This window comes from Nomia melanderi, chromosome 2 (genome assembly GCF_051020985.1).
Source record: "Nomia melanderi isolate GNS246 chromosome 2, iyNomMela1, whole genome shotgun sequence".
NCBI classification, from domain to species: Eukaryota; Metazoa; Arthropoda; class Insecta; order Hymenoptera; family Halictidae; genus Nomia; species Nomia melanderi.
Window position 1 is genome coordinate 16,711,374 of NC_135000.1, and position 18,858 is coordinate 16,730,231.

At 36.6% G+C, this 18,858-nt stretch overlaps 1 protein-coding gene and 1 long non-coding RNA gene across 6 annotated transcripts in view; both read right to left on the bottom strand.

The window, feature by feature from the left end:
* The window catches only part of smash (smallish), a 201,797-nt gene that overhangs the window by 94,653 nt on the left and 88,286 nt on the right, over positions 1-18,858 (bottom strand). The gene's annotated exons all lie outside the window — the stretch shown is intronic.
* Positions 1-18,858, bottom strand: part of LOC143174283 (uncharacterized) — a 111,633-nt gene that overhangs the window by 9,470 nt on the left and 83,305 nt on the right. The window lies entirely within an intron of this gene.

Sequence of the window (18,858 nt, forward strand, 5' to 3'; positions counted from 1 at the left end):
TCTCTAAGTTTCTTATAGTGGTTACGTGCATTCACTAAACGACTTCGATACCATCGCAACCTTCGATTACTCGCGATTTTCTATGCATTCAAAACTCCTCCGAAATTTACTTTTCAATAATGACTTCCGCATTCTATACATCATTCTTGGACCTACATTTGAAAATTGACACATTTTATTTAAATAAATTGCAAATATTATATTTTTTGTGTTTGAAGTTAACATAGAGTATAATAATTATTATACATAACATTAGTAATTTAAATAAAGAACATTAGAAATTATTATTGTTACATTTAATTACTTTTCGTAATACTTTTTGCATGTTAAAATTTGTCTTCAAGAGTACTTGATTATTGTCATTTCTATGAGTACATGTCTATTTTCATAAACACTGAACGTGACGTTACTGAAACACCATTCCCTACATAAATTCTTGAGTCCTGCGTAATTTGCGGTTATTATCGATTTTCTCCAACATGAGTTTTTAAATTTACTTTTCCATGTACACGCACTTAAATCCAATGAGTCACATGCATGCAACCTTGCGTGCAGGATCATTAGAGCTTTGCAAAAAGTTTCCAGTAACGTAACAGCGATTCAAGCGATGTTCACTAAACAATTCTTTGAACTTTCCAAAACCGGACATCATTTCCTATTATTTTTACAAATGTTTCTCAAAACTGACGTCCAATTCAACAATTTCAATATATCGCTGTAAACTTTCATTAACACATTTCGTATCACGGAAATTTCGGTTATATTTTGCTTATGAACTGTATTGATTTTTTAAATAAAATATTATTTTATATTCAAGTTTTTGATCATTTTTATATATTTTGATATTGTTCTTTTATGTTCTCGCTGCTTTGTAACGCATGCCACCATCCATGACCATGTGTCCCTTAAAAATATTTTCTTACAGAAATGGGCGTGTACCGTATATGGTACACGTGGCACTGGACGCGGTAAACATTTCCTACGGGTCTCACAAAATAATCTTACAAAAGACAACGATTAAAGACAAGAAATACATTCGCAAATTATTCAATCCCCGTGCCAAGTTTCCGCAGTAAGCGATCAATCGAGTCCGCTTGCATTTATAACCGATCAAAAGCAAAGCAACGCCAACATCGTACAACCAGTAAGCAATTAATTCTGCGGGAATTGAAAATAAAGCCATAACAGTCAGCCAATAAATTCAATAAAGTAGTCTAACGTGTCTATCCAATCCCACCCCGCATATAACGTGAAACTTATCGGGCCTTAATATGTATCTTCTCGTAAAACGAGGAACAAATCTCGAGCACGAAGGAACAGCGTGATCCGACACGGAAACCGGCAAGCTACGAAATCGATTCCTGGTTGAGGGATCGTTGCCGGGACGTAGCAAATTGCTCGATAACGAAAAGAAACAGTGGAGGAGGTACAGGAAAAATCGCGTTTCATAACGTGCGAACGTTTGACGGGCCCGCGACGGAACAAGCACAGTGCACCCGTGTTGGGACATAGGTGAAAAGTCCGGCGTGCGTTTCGTGCATGCGCTTACACGTAATGCACGTGTTACAGAAACCAGACACGGGAGAACAGATAGGGTTGGCAAAGATCGTGCTAACGATCTACGAGAGGACGGAGTGCACGCGCGCGAGCGGCCGATCGAATGATCGAGACGGTGCGCGAGTGGGATCGCGGTCGCACGATCGGCAGCGGGACAATGTAATCGAGACGATAAACTCGATAACTGGTAATTAAAGTTTCTAGATCGACCCTGGATCCCTCGGGGAATGAATTAATTACAAGTAATTGCGAGACCCACTTATGTAACAGTCTGGCTGCTCAGACGATTTTATCGGAAATAAACGATCGTTCGGGATTTTCTGATTGATATATGGTTCTATGGATCATTCGATTTCGTCTTCGATTTCTGTTAATTTGTTTATAGGTGATTTGCTTATTGAAATATTGGTGTTTTGGTATGTAGGTTAGTTCGTTTTTAACACGTTGAATGCCATGGGGTCATCTACTATAATTTACTCGATTAAACGGAGATTATTTGAACACATTTCTGTATTATAAGTAAAGCTACTTGATGCGCTGATATTCAGCTAGATGAACGTGCAATAATAATAATTCAATCGAATGATTTAATATTATATTTTTTCCATTTCGTGTAGTTTATCTTATAAAATGATGCGCCATTCAAGATGTTAACACTTTACCCCTTGGCCTGTAATTTCTTTTTCAACTCTGATCGATAAGGCTACTTTGTCATTAATAATTTATTGGAAAAAGAGAAAAATTCTAAGCATATGTTATGCCTATATTTCTTTTTAAGTATAATAGTTGATTATATAGGAATGATATTTACTTTGAATTCGAATGAACTGAGTAATATCTATATTTGTTGAATCATGTTGAAAATCTTCACCACGAGTCTCACTCGTTGTTGTAGGGCAAGGGGTTAATATTTGAGTTATTCGGAGAGTATTTATGTATATTGTTTGTATGTGGCGCGATTAATTTATTTATTTGTAATGTAACAAATAGGAATAGAATAGATCGTTATAATCTTATATAATATTATTTGAAACATAAATTTATTTAGAAAAATTATATTTTCTTTCATTTACCTTAAAAGTAAAATTAATGATTATGTTTGTAACTATTACGAGTATACTTTCAATACGTAACACGTTCGGCTTTCTATTATAGCAATCGAATAAAAAAATTTTTAAATTAAAAAAAAGCTACTTTATTTGCTATCTACTTTGAATAGAATTCTCGCAAAATCGCAGAAACTGCACCGATATGTGTCTCAAAGATTTTTATGAAGAATTGGAAACCTGTTATCTCCACTCCTTTAGCAATTCTAGTGTCAAATAGGCCACCTAGTATGTAAAACAGTGAGAAAGCCAACGTAACGAAGGTTCGCGTTCGGTTTCGACAAGCTGGAAGTTCTAGAATCTAATATCATTAATCGTAACGGTTAAAAATAATTAAATCGCGTACTTGATCGAACAGGAGAACGCGATCTGGTCTAGGAGTCGGATAAACCGTAATTAATGCTCGTGAATCGACTTCCGAGTACGGAATCGAACGAACGAATCGAGTATTGAACGAATGTGGGTCGTCAACATTTTTTTTCCAGTGAAACGCCGCGCGCGCATCGATCGACCACGTGTACGGCCAATATAAATGTAATTATGCGGCTGGTGTATTGTCGACCTTACTTTTGGGTCGGATAAGCAGGAAGTCATGACCGCCATAAGTACGCTCGCGGAATTTCAACAAGTTGACCCTTTCCATCTGGGTCATTTTCTAATTGCATCTCTCTTTATCATAATACGAGTATCCTAGACGTGCCGATGTTCATGACACTGCTATCTAACTGATGACAGTAATGGAGTTACAATTGTAATAAAATAAATTACTTAGATATTTTATTATGTTCATTTGAGAATTCTGTAATTTTTAATGTTTTTCTTTGGAATCCTGTAAAAGTGTGTTTATTTTTGTATTAATCCAACGTATCGTGGCTGCTACTTTCCAAGATAATATCATTTCTTCGTAACGATTTATCTAACATTAACCATATCTTGCCAGGAAATGATATATTTCTAATTAATTTAGAAATAATATATTCCTAATTAATTAGAACTAAATAATATATTTAGTTTTACTGTTAATAAGAAAATTAGAATTGTATATTAAATAATATGTTGAAAATTCAACTAACTCGTAAGAAATGTTAAAATAACATGAAACAATAAAAACTATATTATAGAAAATCGTACGTCAATAAACGTTTTTCTAACGAAATTGAACAATAAATAACAATTTCTCCTAATTGCATTTATTACTACATTCTCATTCTTACTACTACATTCTCTTCCATTATTTTACGAATAACTCTTTCCTTGATAAACCTGTTAAACTCTTGGGTCACGTATGACCTAGGCGACGTAAAACATATCACGACCCAGCATCCTGCGTAACGTTACGATAAAATATATCCTTTGTAATAATTAGACACGATATGCGACAGGCCCCGGAGGAAGCAACGTTCCGCAGGCACAATTGAGAGTGAGAAACGCGTGACATGACGCGCAAGAAAAAGAGAGGACTCGGATGAGAAATTGCGTACAGTGTGTACAAGGAAACAAGCACCGTTATTTGCATCGTGTCGGGAACGGTTTCGCATTCCGTCGTGATTGAATTTCACTCGGGATTAATATTTGAATATTAAATTCTGATAATTAGTTCTGGTACACCGTCGCCCGAACAATGCGGGATATCGGTGTTCCGCTTAACAGTATGCTATTTTCATTGTACCCGACCGGTAGACGGCATGCGGTTTTCGTTACATGCGACGCTCGTTAAGCAAAATGCATGTCCCCATGCTCGCGACAACAATTAACGACGAGAAACACGCGACACGACACGATGTTTGAAAAGAGACGGGAAAGAGGGGCGAAGAGGACAGGTGGAAAATAGTAGCTGAGCTATCCGTGAGAGGAACGAGGTGAAAATGCAATCTGTCGACATTAGTTCGCATAGGAATTCCAAGTGTTCCGCGTTCGATGGATTTATATCGAGGAAATATGGATTATCTAGTTTTCAATAGGCCCGCGGTAGTTTAACGTTAGGTTTACGGAACGCGTCTATTTAACGCACATTGAATTTTATAAACATTACTTGGTCAACGTCTATGTCGGTTTTGATTGATGGAAGTAAATGAATATTTACCATAATAGTCTATTTTTAAATCCCTAATTTCCAGGATCTAAACGAACATCAGTTTTGCTGGGAACAGTGGAATAAACTGTACAATAAACGTCCGTAAACCTAGTGTTAATCAGTTAACTGCGTTTGGCGAGTATACACGTTATCTTAAACCTTGAAATGATACTATTTCTTTCAAAGATGAATTATTTGTTTTTTCAAATAAACATGTAATTCTTTGTTTTGATTTGGTGTTTCATCGAAGTATACCCTAGGTGTATTCAATCTGCGTTTGACGAGTGCACACTTCATTTTTTGATTTTATTGCACGTAAAACAAAAAATTTTTGAAAGTAAATTCCACAGTTAACAGGTTTATTACTTTATAAAGAACAATAACGTTAGAGCAAGAAAGCTAAGCTGAGCGATGAATGACAGCGATTTCTTCTGCAGGTTTTCTATCTAAATTGTAATCTTAACTGATTTAATGTTAGAACATACGTTGGCTTGGAGTGAAATAAAAGTGAGATTCGTTTGAAACGGAAATACTTTCTTCGAGTTTTCGTGATTAGATTGAAGATAGACTTATTATTCTGGTTTAGAAACCCTGTCGCTTTTCACGCGTTAGGTGTTGATTTAAAAGTGAAATGTGTTTGTTGGGAATATATAATAATTATCCTGTTGGATAGGATTTTTTAATTGGAAAGTTGATTACGAGCGTTGAATGTTAAATATTTCGGGAGGATTTGTACTGAACTGATTTCATTTTGACTAAAGTATCTAGACGTCTTATTTTATAACGATGAATAAGGCTTTAAATTGGATTTTATGAATAATAACATTAATTGAAGGAAATATTATTTTGCACTTATAAATATTTAACTGCAATAAAATTTCTTTACTTGCTGAAATATTACTAGCAATTATAAATCAACCACATTTTAATTTCATCCTGATGTATGCAAAATTTTAACTTTACAAGGTACATTTGAACATTTTAGACAGAGGTGCTATTGAACTTAAAATAGTTACATTGCTCGGCAGTCGTAGTGCAATTATAAAGAGAAATGGACACGATTCTGCATACTACATAAGTCACACGCTCATTTGGATATCTTTGTCTCTTTACAGTAAGACTAAAAGGCGAAGGCTGCTGCATGTGGCTTGATGGAGATCCGATGAAATTATAACGATAAGAACAATGTTCCGTTACGAAAAAGGAATTTTATAGAATAAAAATTTTACTTCGCTTCCTACTATAATTTCTCTTTATTTTACATTTATCAAACGTTTAATTTTTCATAACACATAACTACATACGATAGACCAATAATATCGACAAACCGAGTCCAACCTTGATACTTCCAAATATTCTCAACTTATAATTTTTAAATGAAAAGAGAACAGTTGATCACCATTAACACTAAAATTACCAGACAAGTCAAAATGATCCATTTCTCATATCATCGTGTTGCAATTATTAAAAAGATAACAGATGTTTTTCTGAGAAATTATTAAAGAAATTGACTTGTCAGTACGCAAACTGAATTGTAAACCAATTCAAGTCTCAGTAGATGTGCTTTTGGAGTTTCTATAGAGAAATTTCAAAAAGTCAATTTAACTTCTTAGTAGCTTTAGTGTTAATGACATGAGTTAATGCTTGCAAATAAAAACATATAACATTAATAACAAAATTTAAACACAGAAATAAGAATTTTTTTCAATCTCCAATTACCAACATTCAATAAAAGAACATTTATCAAAACGGAAAAATGTTATTCCATAGTGTTAACTAAACCGACACCCATTCACATTTCACTCCAAATATGTATCGAATTGTCCGTGTCACAGAAATTTCGACATCGTCGAAATTCGTCGAGATTTCGTCGAATTCCACGTAGTTTTCATTTTTCCAGGCCGGACAATACTAGGCGACATTAATTGCATCGTGTGCATAGCTCGCGCGTCAGAGGGCACAACTCGAAAATGAGAAACACGTGATACATGCACGAGGTAAAAACGAAAAATAGTAACGGGCCATTGGTACCGGCGGTGGAACAAGTATCTTGCAGGCCGTCGTGTCATAATAAATGCCCGACGCATAAATACGGCGCGCGGCGCGGGCAGCGACGCAGTCACGTCGCGGAGGTCGTTTCCATGTCGTCTAAATTCCTGCCGCACGAGGAGGAATGCTTGTGCATTCGACAGTTGCACTTGAATCAGGAAATCGTCGTACCGAAAGCGTGGAATTCCGCCTACGAGGGAACGGCGAACGTTTGCCGCTGTCATGCGGCTCACACGCGAAGCCGTTCCGGCGAAATGAATTCTATCATTCGATATATCACCCGCTAAGAATGTTTCTGTACCGATAGAACGGGCTGCATCTTCGCGTGTGACGCGCATCGCGAATGGTGAAACGTAAAACGACAGCAACGATAAACCGGATGATTGGTGGATACGATATTTGAGGAATGACGATGTTTGAGGAATGACGACGTTGTCGGATCTTTGACGCGGTTTGTTTCAACAGGAATCTCGATCGTTTAATTTCCTGAATCGTATTTATCTCCGCAGATAAATTTAAAAAGAAACACTGAAGACTGAACATCTTGGATAATTCTTCGAATTCCATTTGTCTCCGCAGATAAGTTAAAAAAAAAACACTGGAGCTTGAGCGTGTCGGATAATTGTTTGGATTCTGTTTGTCTTCGCAGATAAATTTTAGAAAGGGCAGAAACTCTGATATTTCGGATACGTAGAAATCGTGTAGACATTTCTGGTTGCAATCATTATTCCGAGTGCACGGTTTCGTGACACAGAATGTGTACTTTCTGACTACTTTAAAACAAGATAAGATAAGATGCAGTCGGACAACTGGTTAGGAGGTTTTGGTATATACCACCAGCGAGATAGCGCAAAGAGTATACTTCGTTTGATCAATGGCGCATTACCCGCTGATTATCTTTCATTTTTCTTCCGAACCACTCGAAGGGTGGGGCTTTGTGCACGAGGAGCATGACGCTGTTATGGAGATCGAGCTGTGTCTACCTAGTAATTTAACTGAAGGAGGTAGAGTATTGGGTCAAACAATTCCTCCAGTCCGGCATGCCATAAGTTTTCTATATTGGAACATAATTACGTTACAGTACATCTGTTTGACTTTAATTTCAACAAGCAGAAAATGATAATGCTATGTGAACTTAGAAAAAAGTCAAGTACTGCCATGTCAGGTATCAATTTTATGTTTAACGTAATACGGTTAGAATTATTATCAGAATACAATAGAGGTATAACAGAAGAAAAATGTATATTTCCATATTATAATAAAGTAAAGGTATCCTAAATATTTTTGTAAGAATTACAACGGGACACTGTCTCACACAATTGAATATATTATAAATACATAAAATTAGATTCTGATGATGACCTACTACAGAAAGTCCTTTAGAAATCGCAGAGAAAAATGAACGTACAGGACTGGACAGAGAAAGCCGATGTTTTTCGCGACAGAATTTCTTTCCTGAGCGTCGAGACGTGCAATTTCAGTGTAGGAACTGTAAGGACACTGTACGGCAAATCACGGAGGTCCACGCTTCGGTCTCCATTCGGTTCCGCTCTGGTTCCAAGGAGCGGCGAAAACTTCTATTCGTCCCCACCCACTAATCGTTCGTGCTGCGAACATTACGATATATTATTATGGCCCGGCGTCACACCGACAAAGGGGACCAATCACCAGGTGCAATCACGGTCGCGTGTAATTAACGCTCCGTTGCAATTACGACCTCCGTGGCTTTCGAAACATTGCTGCACACGTTGTTCTATATACGCGCGTGAGAGTGAGAGTGTAGGTGACAGCGCGCGCGACGACAATTACTCAATTACGGTTCGTCAGCGACAGAGGGCCTGATTGAATCCTCTTTCTCCGTGGAAATAGTTTTTTAGAGCTCCGAGGATGCGTGGGAGGAAAAGGTCAATCGCTCGTTTGCAGCCGTGAACAGAAATTTCTTGGGGATTTGATATTAACCCTTTGCACTCGATTTATTTTTGGGCAAATGTATTAAAGTAATTTACAGTGATAGAATTCAACGTTTTATATTTATTTAATTTATTATTAATATCATAAGATATAATTTTTATAATTTTTTAAAGTGCGGTACTTTTTAAAGTATTACAAATAAATTATAATAAATTTGTATTATCTCTAGCATGACATATGAGTGCAATGGGTTAAACGTTAAATGGATTTCTTCCGAGATTGTGAATTTTTATGAATTATTTTCTGGATAATATTATATAGTTAGTTGACAAACATAAATTAGAAACGCCTTTTTAAGTATTAGGATGCAAATTATTTTTTTTTTTTTAGGTCGTTTCCTTGTTAATCATACCAGCGATCAGTGCAAGACTAATAAAATTTATTTAGATATATTAAACTGAGTATAAATAAAGCAACAAGAATTCGTAAAGATTTACGATTAATTTTACGATTACGATTTCTTACGAAATACAGCAAACACAATATTTCATACAATCTCTGGCATATTATACAATCCAGTGGCATATTCCCAACTTCTTACAAATTTGCAAAGAACCTCAGCACGCTGCGTGAAAGGTAAGAATGAGTTGCGCAGAAGATTATGAAAGAAAGAGGACCATGTGCGCGCGTCGCATCGTTGCGATGATATTCGACTACGGGACGGAATGTATACTTGTTAACAGAAGGCCTCGTGGGATTCGCGAGCCAGGAAGCCTATTTACTCTCCGAGGAATTCTTCGCCGGTTCGTCATTGTACGTTCCATGGGACAGGACGCCGTCTGTGACTCGGTGCCGGCGCAACGTGCTATTGTCACGAAACACGAGGAATAGGGCGAAATAACCCGTTTTCTGTCACATTACGCAACTTCGTGTCCCATTGTTCCGCGATGTAACGTTTCGCGAAACATCTTGCGATCAGCCGCGAACGGTGACAAGAACTTTTTCCTGCGTTCGAAAACGGTTCCAACGTTCAGCAAGCACGTTCCGCACGCGACGACGCGACCTGACAATGCTGCATTGTCCCCCGTTTCGCAAACCGAAAATCGAACGTCTCACGGCTTTTCAACGGTCCCTTGTTACGCGCTGCCCGTCATACCGCTAGTAACGTTGTAATTATTCCGATGCCACGCGAGATTCCGAACTTGAGAGTCATGGGCTCGCGGAACTTGTATGCGTAAGTTGATCTGCTAGCATGATATAACTAAATTCGTCTTGTATGCCTTGTATAGAATAATGGATGTTATATTTGGACGTTTTAACACTAAAACTACCGAGGAGTTGAATTGACTTTCTGAAATTCCTCTACAGAACCACCAGGAGTGCATCCATTGGGACTTTAATTGATTTCATTCAGTTTGCGTATTGCTAAGTCAATTTCTTTCATCATTTCTCAGAGAAACATTCGTTATCTTTTTAATAATTGCAAAAAGAAGAAATCAGAAATGAGTCATTTTGACTCGTATGGTAATTTTAGTGTTAAGAATTATCACTTACATATTATATTTTTATAATATATTCCGAATATAATATTGCATATTTATATGTTAGACTAAGAACATGTGAAAATTTAGGCTAACAAAGAGAGTTTGAAAACTTTATTAAAGAATTTATCTATTATTCAATAATATTTTTTGTTTTCAAGAAATCCACACATTGCATCTGCACAAATAAAATCTCGTCTAGACGAATGAAACAAAGAAGAAGAAGCAAGATAAAGACTCGCGATTAATGTATGTAAATAGTTACCCCGAGCTCGATTAATCCGAACGTTGCACGAAGATTAAAATATCTTCCCACGTTTCCTGTGGTCGCTAAGAATCCAAACAGAAGGAACGGAAGTTTTTTTCACCGATTTACAACGTCGTTAAATTTACCAATATTCCGTAGAGATCCCTTCACCTTTCCCCGATGCGACGCACGCCTGGGCCGCTTCCACGCTCCCGCATCCTTGTAAATCAGAACACGAGGACGCGGGCGGGAGAGCCCCCGCAGCCTTGAATCACCTGTACTCACCTGAAATCAGAAAACACAGGGCGCTTGAGTGCATTCGGTCGTGCACGGTGCCTTGTCCTTTCAATAGAGAAGACTAGGCGGCCGTAAATTTACCTCGTTCACCTTGCGCGGGATAAGATATGTGCCGAGCCCCGTGAGAAGACACGCGTGAGTAGAAAAGAGTCTCGTAAAGTACAATGTTCGCGTATCCGTTCGGCATCCGTGGTACTAAACTATGATCGTGAGCCTCGGCTTCCCGAAATTTGCATTACCCAAGGCCGGGGGATGTTCGCCGAGGATTAACGGCGCTAGGGCGAAGCTTTAATTATTTCTATCCACGTTATGGCAACAGACCCTGCAGCGTTCGTTTGTCTCCGCACTTTCCGAAATGCAAATTTCTAAAGTGACCCGTAGCATATCCGTCATGTTCCAAACTGTATTTTTTCTGGCGTGTACACGGTTCGTGTGGTTTTTCTCATGTTGTCATGCAAATGCAAACCTGGCTGGCTTGTGACTTTCTTTATTGGTATTCGAAGCACCTTTGTACGTTAGTAATCGAAGTTTTCATCGGACCTTGTTAAATTTTGGCGAAGTGCAAACCGTGAGAAGTTAGACTTTCTGTTGCTTGCGACCTTGTTTGTCAGTATTTAGGTATGTGACTCCTGTTTATTAACCAAACTTTGTTGAACAACGATTCATGTATTACAATGCAGTTATTAAATGCATTAAATTATAGAGTTAGTGTTTGTATTATTTAAAATTCTGTCTGTATTTAATATGATTTAACCCCTTGACCTGCAATATCGTGCCAGGCTCGCGACGAAAATTTCAAACTGAATTTGAGAAATCTAAATGTTATCTGTGTTTTTTAAATAGAAATTATACATTACTTTTCTATTATCAATCGTTAACCTTTGGAGTAAACGTGCTCATAGAATAAGCATCAAAATTTGTTCTTTTCCCAACAAATTAGTAACGATAATGTAGTTGAATCGATCACAGTTAAAACATAAATCATAAGGCATGGAGTTAATGTAATCTTCAATTTCATAGACAAAGTTCTATGATATCTATGAATGATAAGTTTATTTTAACAGTATCTATTTCAGAAACAAGAATAAACACTAATCACGAGTACTTGAGCAATGCAAAGTAACACAAAAGTTACATAAGGAGCAAAAATCAGCCATTTAATACCATTAGACCTGACCATGAAGCTGAGACTGCGACGATCAATTACTCATCAAATACAATAAATCATCTGTAACTGGCCTAACATACCTGTCAAATCATACACACACCGATTGAGTCGTTTAGTTGTCGAGAAATTTTCGTGAGATAGCGATTGTCTCGCGGGAAGACGGAAATACGGGACGCGAGGGATCGTAGCGGGATTAACGTCGAAGACACTTCCTAAAAGCCACCGGTATCCGCGTTGCATCGGCGTTTCAACCCGATGACGTTCACTCCGGCTCACAGCGTGCATCCAACGTGAGAGAAGAAGTGCATTCACCTCGGCCGTTTGCATCGTTTACAGCCGCTGCAACCTTCCCCAGCTTTTCTAGCCTCCTGCCGAAGCGGCTCTATCTCGACCACCGTGGTCCACACTTATGCACTTACGCGTTAATGCCGTAACGACCGAGTCGGCTGCCGCGGTTGCAGTTGCAGTTGCACCGACAGGCCGAGGGCAAGGCAGCAGACTCCTCCGAGGGCAAGCTACCAACACCGGCAAACGATTTATTTTCCCTACCGTTCTACGTTTATGCCTCTATATACCTACATTTTCACTTTTGTCTTCCGCTTGAGACGCTGTTTTCGTTTCGTATTATTATATTTGTGTGTAATAATTATATTAATTCATACGTATCATATGTTATGATAATTGTACATTGCATCGATTAGTTTGGAAGTGGCTTTGCGTCCATTAAAAAAAAAAAGAAAAATGGTTATAGCAATTCCAATTCTATATCATCTTTTTATTTTTAACAAGTTTTCCTTTTTTTTAATGGGCTTAAGTCATTTTCAAAGTAACCGGTTCGATTTAATATATTACATTAATAATAATGTATGTATAATGTTATAATAAGATGCTAATAATGTATTCCAATAATAATGTATGTATAATATTATAATAAGATGCTAATAATGCGTTATAATAGTAATGTAATGTTGTATGTGACCATAATCCAGTGACTTTTGAATTATGAGATTGATGAAATTTTACTTTAAGGTGAATAAAATATTGTAGAGTAATTTAGTTCATAATGTACGTCGTTATAAATGCGAGGCAGTGAATGATGGTAAAGATGCGTGAAGATGACGAGTTACCTTGTTTTTAAATTTTAATAGGTCAAATGTCAAGTATATATATGTAAATGTTTGTTTGGTTTTTATTCGACGAATGCGGACGAATGCGGACAAAAATGAGGATTTGGAAAACATAGAAAGCCACAATAGATGTTCATCCTCCTTCAACTACGATAGTACCATTAGTCTGGAGTGTTTGTATTGGGGTGCATAGGTATTATGTTAAGTCATTTCTTTTGAAAAAGGGGCTATAATAGCATTGACATCATTAATTAATATTTCTTCGCGTGTTATAAAGGTATACATACATATACTATTTTCTGCTATTATATCCAACCGTATATTCTACATAAATGTCCACTTAAAATAACACGTTAAAAATCTTATTATTGTATGTTTGACAAAAATGGACTATACTTTTCTAATAACGGAAAAGTATTCTTTTACTGTATTGTAGAAGAAACAGATTATGCAATATGAAATCTTTATCATATACGAAATTTAATAAAATCATCAATATGTTGAATCAGTGAGAAAATAAGGTTGATTTTGAGAATGCACAAATCAATTTCTCCTATTGATGCTGTATTCCATAATCAATTACATAATCTCCAATGTTTTTATCTCCAATCGTATCTTTTCTATTACGATCCTGTTTCAGATCGATCAAAAACCGTCATTATTTTCCCATCAACGCGGTAGTAATGTTTCTTCGCCAATGACCAGTTTTTCTAGACATTAACCGCAGAAAGATTAATCCTTGAGACCAGACAAAATTACCCCCGTATATAAACATTTGTCTTCGATACTTTTTTGCAAGAGATAATATCTCCACTCAAATAATAAAAACGATTCTTCAATATCATTCTCAAAGATACACGAGCCGATAAATAAATTTTCTTTAATCTCCTACCTGAAAGAAATTATACACTTTCATAAGCCGATACCTTCACGACTTGAGTTGCATTTAACATTTACATTAACTTATATCTGCAGGCAACGTAGATTGTTGTAAAAATATCTTAGATCGTGTTCATTAATAAAAATCACTTAAATTATTTTAACGTAATATAGGTGAATAAAAAAAGTGTATTGAAGATTGAAGACGTTTTCTTTATCCACCTAAGTGTTCGCGTCATAAACATATCACGTAACAAGCACAGAAGTCTCTCAACACCATCTAATCTTCTTCATCAGAACTACCCTACCTTTTCGCTTAGCAATACTCATAGCAGCACACGAAAAAATAAAACACTCAGAAACGTCATCTAATCTGTTATTTGCGACAGGATCTGAAAGATGGTTGCACATCTGATCAATTAAAGAAAATCGCTACTAACTAGACAATAAAACAAGATCTCCGGTCAGTAGGCTGTCAAATATTCAAGTGCCAATTGAGACCGCAACGAATTCATTTCTCAAACTAATAAAACATTTAAAGCTTAAGCCCTTATCCTATGATTTGTTTCTCAACTATGACCGATACAATTACTTTGTCACTAATAATTTGATGAAAAAAGAGACAAAGTTTAGGCATATTCTGTGTCCACGTCTGCTCTAAAGTACAATCATTGCTAACAGAGGAATAACGTTTAATTTGAATTCAAAAGAATTCGGAAATATTTATCCATGTTGTTATAAATTAAAAGGTTAGAAAACTCAGAAACGTCATCTAGTCTCGACAACTTCATCATTCGCGACAGGATCTAATAGATAGCGACAGCCAGATCAATTAAAAAAAAATCTCTAGTAGTGAAGCAATAAAAGAAAATCACCGGTCAGCAAGGTGTTAAGTACCCAAGCGCCAATAGAGACCGCAACGAATTTGTTTCTGGAGATAATAAAACATTTAAAGCACGCGGGAAGCGAGCCGTTCACAGTCAAGACTGGAAGCGTCTCGGTATCGGGTTCGTCCGGAGGTCATTTTTGAGTAAGCGTCTTTCTTCCCGGGCCGAGACTGCGTTCTGGAGCAGAAAGGATCGAGTGGCCGGTAGAGAGTAAGTACGGGGGCCAGGTAAGTGATCGGAAGAAGGCCTTCACGGCCGTACGCCCACTGTAAATTTTACTACGTCATCTCCGGGAACGACCTCGTCCCACAACCGGCACTAAATCCTTTTACGATCCGACCAGCAGCCAGCCGGGCAGCTCGGACGGTACTACGTTCCTCGATGTCGTTGACTCGCTTTTTCATTCCGTTCTTCTTGTAGTCACGCTCGAGGAAGTGTAAACAAGACATCGAGGGCCTCGAACTGCGAAAAGGATGCTGCGGACGACACGCCAGGAATTTCGCGTTTCGGAACGCATGTATTTTCGGAATCCGGACTCCGAGCCAACCGAAACCGCCGGATTCCTCCGGACCGCTCGTGGTAATTAGGTTCTAGAGAAATTTCTTTTTTTGCCCGTTACCGGGAAACTCCTGGAAGCATGCTTGCCTTTCAAGTTTTTGTGTTCGGAAAAAAATGAGCGGATCGGTCAGGGTTCAGAATTGATCCTCGAGGGATTTGCGGCTTTGATGTTTTCGGGTCGTTGTAAAATATAATGCAGTTCGTTCTTTTTTTGGTATTGTTTATGGCGGAGATTGCTGTAGAATTGTTTCACTAATTAATGTAATGGAAATAAAATGTAGGTGTAAAATTTTTTGGATGCAATATGATGGAGAGTTTGAAAGACTAACTATTTTGTACAAAACATGAAATATTAGTAACTGAATGATAATATTTCATTTCAACCAGCAAAGAAAAAACAACGTTCTTATTTATTATTATAAATAAAAATTTTAAAAGGTATTTTACATATTGATTGTACGTATTTTTAACTTCGTATAATGTAATTATATATATTATATATTATATATATATATATATATATATATATATATATATATCGCATAGATAAATTAATAAATAAAGAAATATATAAGCATAGAAGAGGCTATTCAATATCACCCAGTATTCGAATCAATTGAAGTCGTATTATCCTCAGAAAAAGATCTAAATTAATTGCAATGTGGACAGAAAAAAAACATTGAATATTTCTATTCGCATATCCCCTCATAATCCATTACAAAAAGCACAATTTACTACCACATAAAAAAGAATATAATTGACTTACTTCCTCAACAACTTGCAGTACTTATATCATTTCCTGAGGGTACAGACTGTGGGAAGGAGGAAGTAAGAAAAAGTAAAAATATTTCGAACACATTCGAGAATGATTAGTGGGAAATAACGAGGAATATAAATTAGATCGTTCCGCAGCAAACGAAAATAAATGTTAAATTGTTCCTCGACGAGGAAGCGTTGCGTAATCGAGCCGAAGATGGATAATTGCGCGTGTTAAAGCAGCGGCTATTACTCCACAGCATTTACATATGGGAAATCGTACTGCAACCAGTAACTGATTAACTTACTCGAAAGTCATTAGACGCGTTATAGGTGTTGAAGGATCAACTACGCCGCCGATATTACGTTCAATTACGATTCGAGTATTTCTTTAATTACACCCGGTTATTAATGAATATCAAAGTGTCTGTTCCAGATAGCCGGACATTGATAAATTATTACCTCGAAGCCCGCGAAATTGGATTAATCGGCAGAATAAACGGTTTCATCGTGTAATTTGTCGCAGAATTGGTCGCCACTGCTTAGTCGCTCGGTAGACAAGCGCAATACAGTTCTATCCGTACGAGGATATCGCTGGACATTGCAATTTGCTGGAACTTGTTCAGAAAACTGCCTCGGCGTGTCTCTGAAAAAGGACGCCCGAGTTTAATTACCGAGGTTCCAGCACCGAGCCTGACCGTCCTGGTACTTTCAGTCATTTCCTGGTTTTAAGCAGCCAAGCTTCACGTATAAAATTAAGTACAAAGCGTTCTACCATCAACCTCGACAGCCCGTTGTTCCCAGCTAATCTCTTTCGAATCGCATTTTACCATTTCTATTGCATTGAAAGAAAAAAGGTTCGTCTGAAAACGTTGCTTTTATGGACTTTTCTCATATCTTTTATCAACAAGTATTTTTCTGAATAATATAAATAAAAGGAATTTTATCGTCTATGAATTTAATAATAGCTTTTTGAATTTAACACTGAAACTACAGAGCAGTTACATTGACTTTTTAAAATTCTTCTATAGAAACTCCAACAGTGTATCTATTCACACTTTACTTGATTTTCAATTCAGTTTGCGGATTTGCTACATCAATTTTTTTAATGATTTCTTAGAAAAACATCCATTATCTTTTTAGTAATTGCAAAAAGAAAAAATCGGAAATGGGTTATTTTGACGCGTCTGGTAGTTTTAGTGTTAAGGCAGGTATTATTTGTATCTTTATATAATTCTTTCTTAAAAGAACATTTTTTATTTTTCGATTTAGTCGATTAGATTTTAATTTAAGTAGCAGCTAAGTAATAATGATGTAAGTAGTAATTAAAATTAAGCGCAATTTTTCTCTGATTGTTTTGTTACAAACTTCTGATCAGAATGGGGAAAAGTTAAGAGATTGAACAATTAAAAGTTTGATATATCGCCTAGTAAGAGGTTAAACAAAGTAAAAGACTGTACAAATCTGTCAGTGTTATGTAACAAGCGGAATTAATGAAGAATGTATTATTTCCTTGAATGTCAATGCACTCACGGTGTTACGGTTTAGTTACACGTCGAGTTCTAGCAAGCTTCGTTTCCCTGCTGGACGCGAGAGAAATCGCTACACTTCGGCGAACAACGGTGAAAGCGCTTAATTAGCGGCACAGGTCGCAAAACAAAATTCGCCACTAGTCCTAGAAAGCGAAAGATGACACGCTTTATTTTCACGGAACGGTAGGTTAATTTCCTTCCGGCCGCCGCGCCGTTGTGCTTTGCATGGACCGTGATTAGTAACTCCGAACAAATCTCGTTTCCCTCTGCCTCGTACTTTCTACACGGACTTTTAAATCATTTTCCTATTTAATCGCGTCTACGTCGAATAATAGATTATTATTATAAATAAGAATTTATATAATGTTAAACAATGAAATTCTATATATTTTTCTACGAAAATATACATAAGGAATGATTTCCAAAAATTTAGATGTACTACTTTGAAATTCTTCTGAACGTACACACACACTGACATTTGATGTTTCTTAAATTTCAAAAATACTGTTTATAATAATCTTGTTTTGAAAAATAACTATTTATTTAAAAATATGTATTTTCAAATAAATTTACAAAGAACTTGAAAAACAAACGGCACGTAATATTACAAAATCTATTAAGGATGCTTATTTTTTTTCGTGTTCACTCTGATAATACGTTTTCAATTGCACTGATTACCTAATACAGTTAATTAATTTTGTTAACAATAGGGTTTCTATGAATCCTGTACGCAGAAATAAGATATAATTGCTTTCAATGGAATAAAAATACTGTACACATGCAGTATGCTTTGTTCCAGTAATTAGTGTCTTTGAACGTAACAAAAAATTAAATCTATGAAAGCGATGTTATATAAAGGTGGTATTATTCATATTAAAAATTCAACTATATAAACAATTTCAAATGAGCATTAAGAAAAATCTATAGTCGAAAAATTAGATTGATGATTGTCCGGGAAAAGATTTACGTGTTCGATGGGATTATAACCCACATAAGAGTGTAATTAAGTGCTTCCGTATAGCGGGCTGTCCAAGTGTTTCCCCACCAGTATATTAAATCATATTTTCGCGTGAAAATATTCTCGCGTACAGACGGCACGGAATATTACACCTGTCACGCACTATATACTGCGCTCATAGTCTCTTTACGATTCCTCAAAACAGTAATTT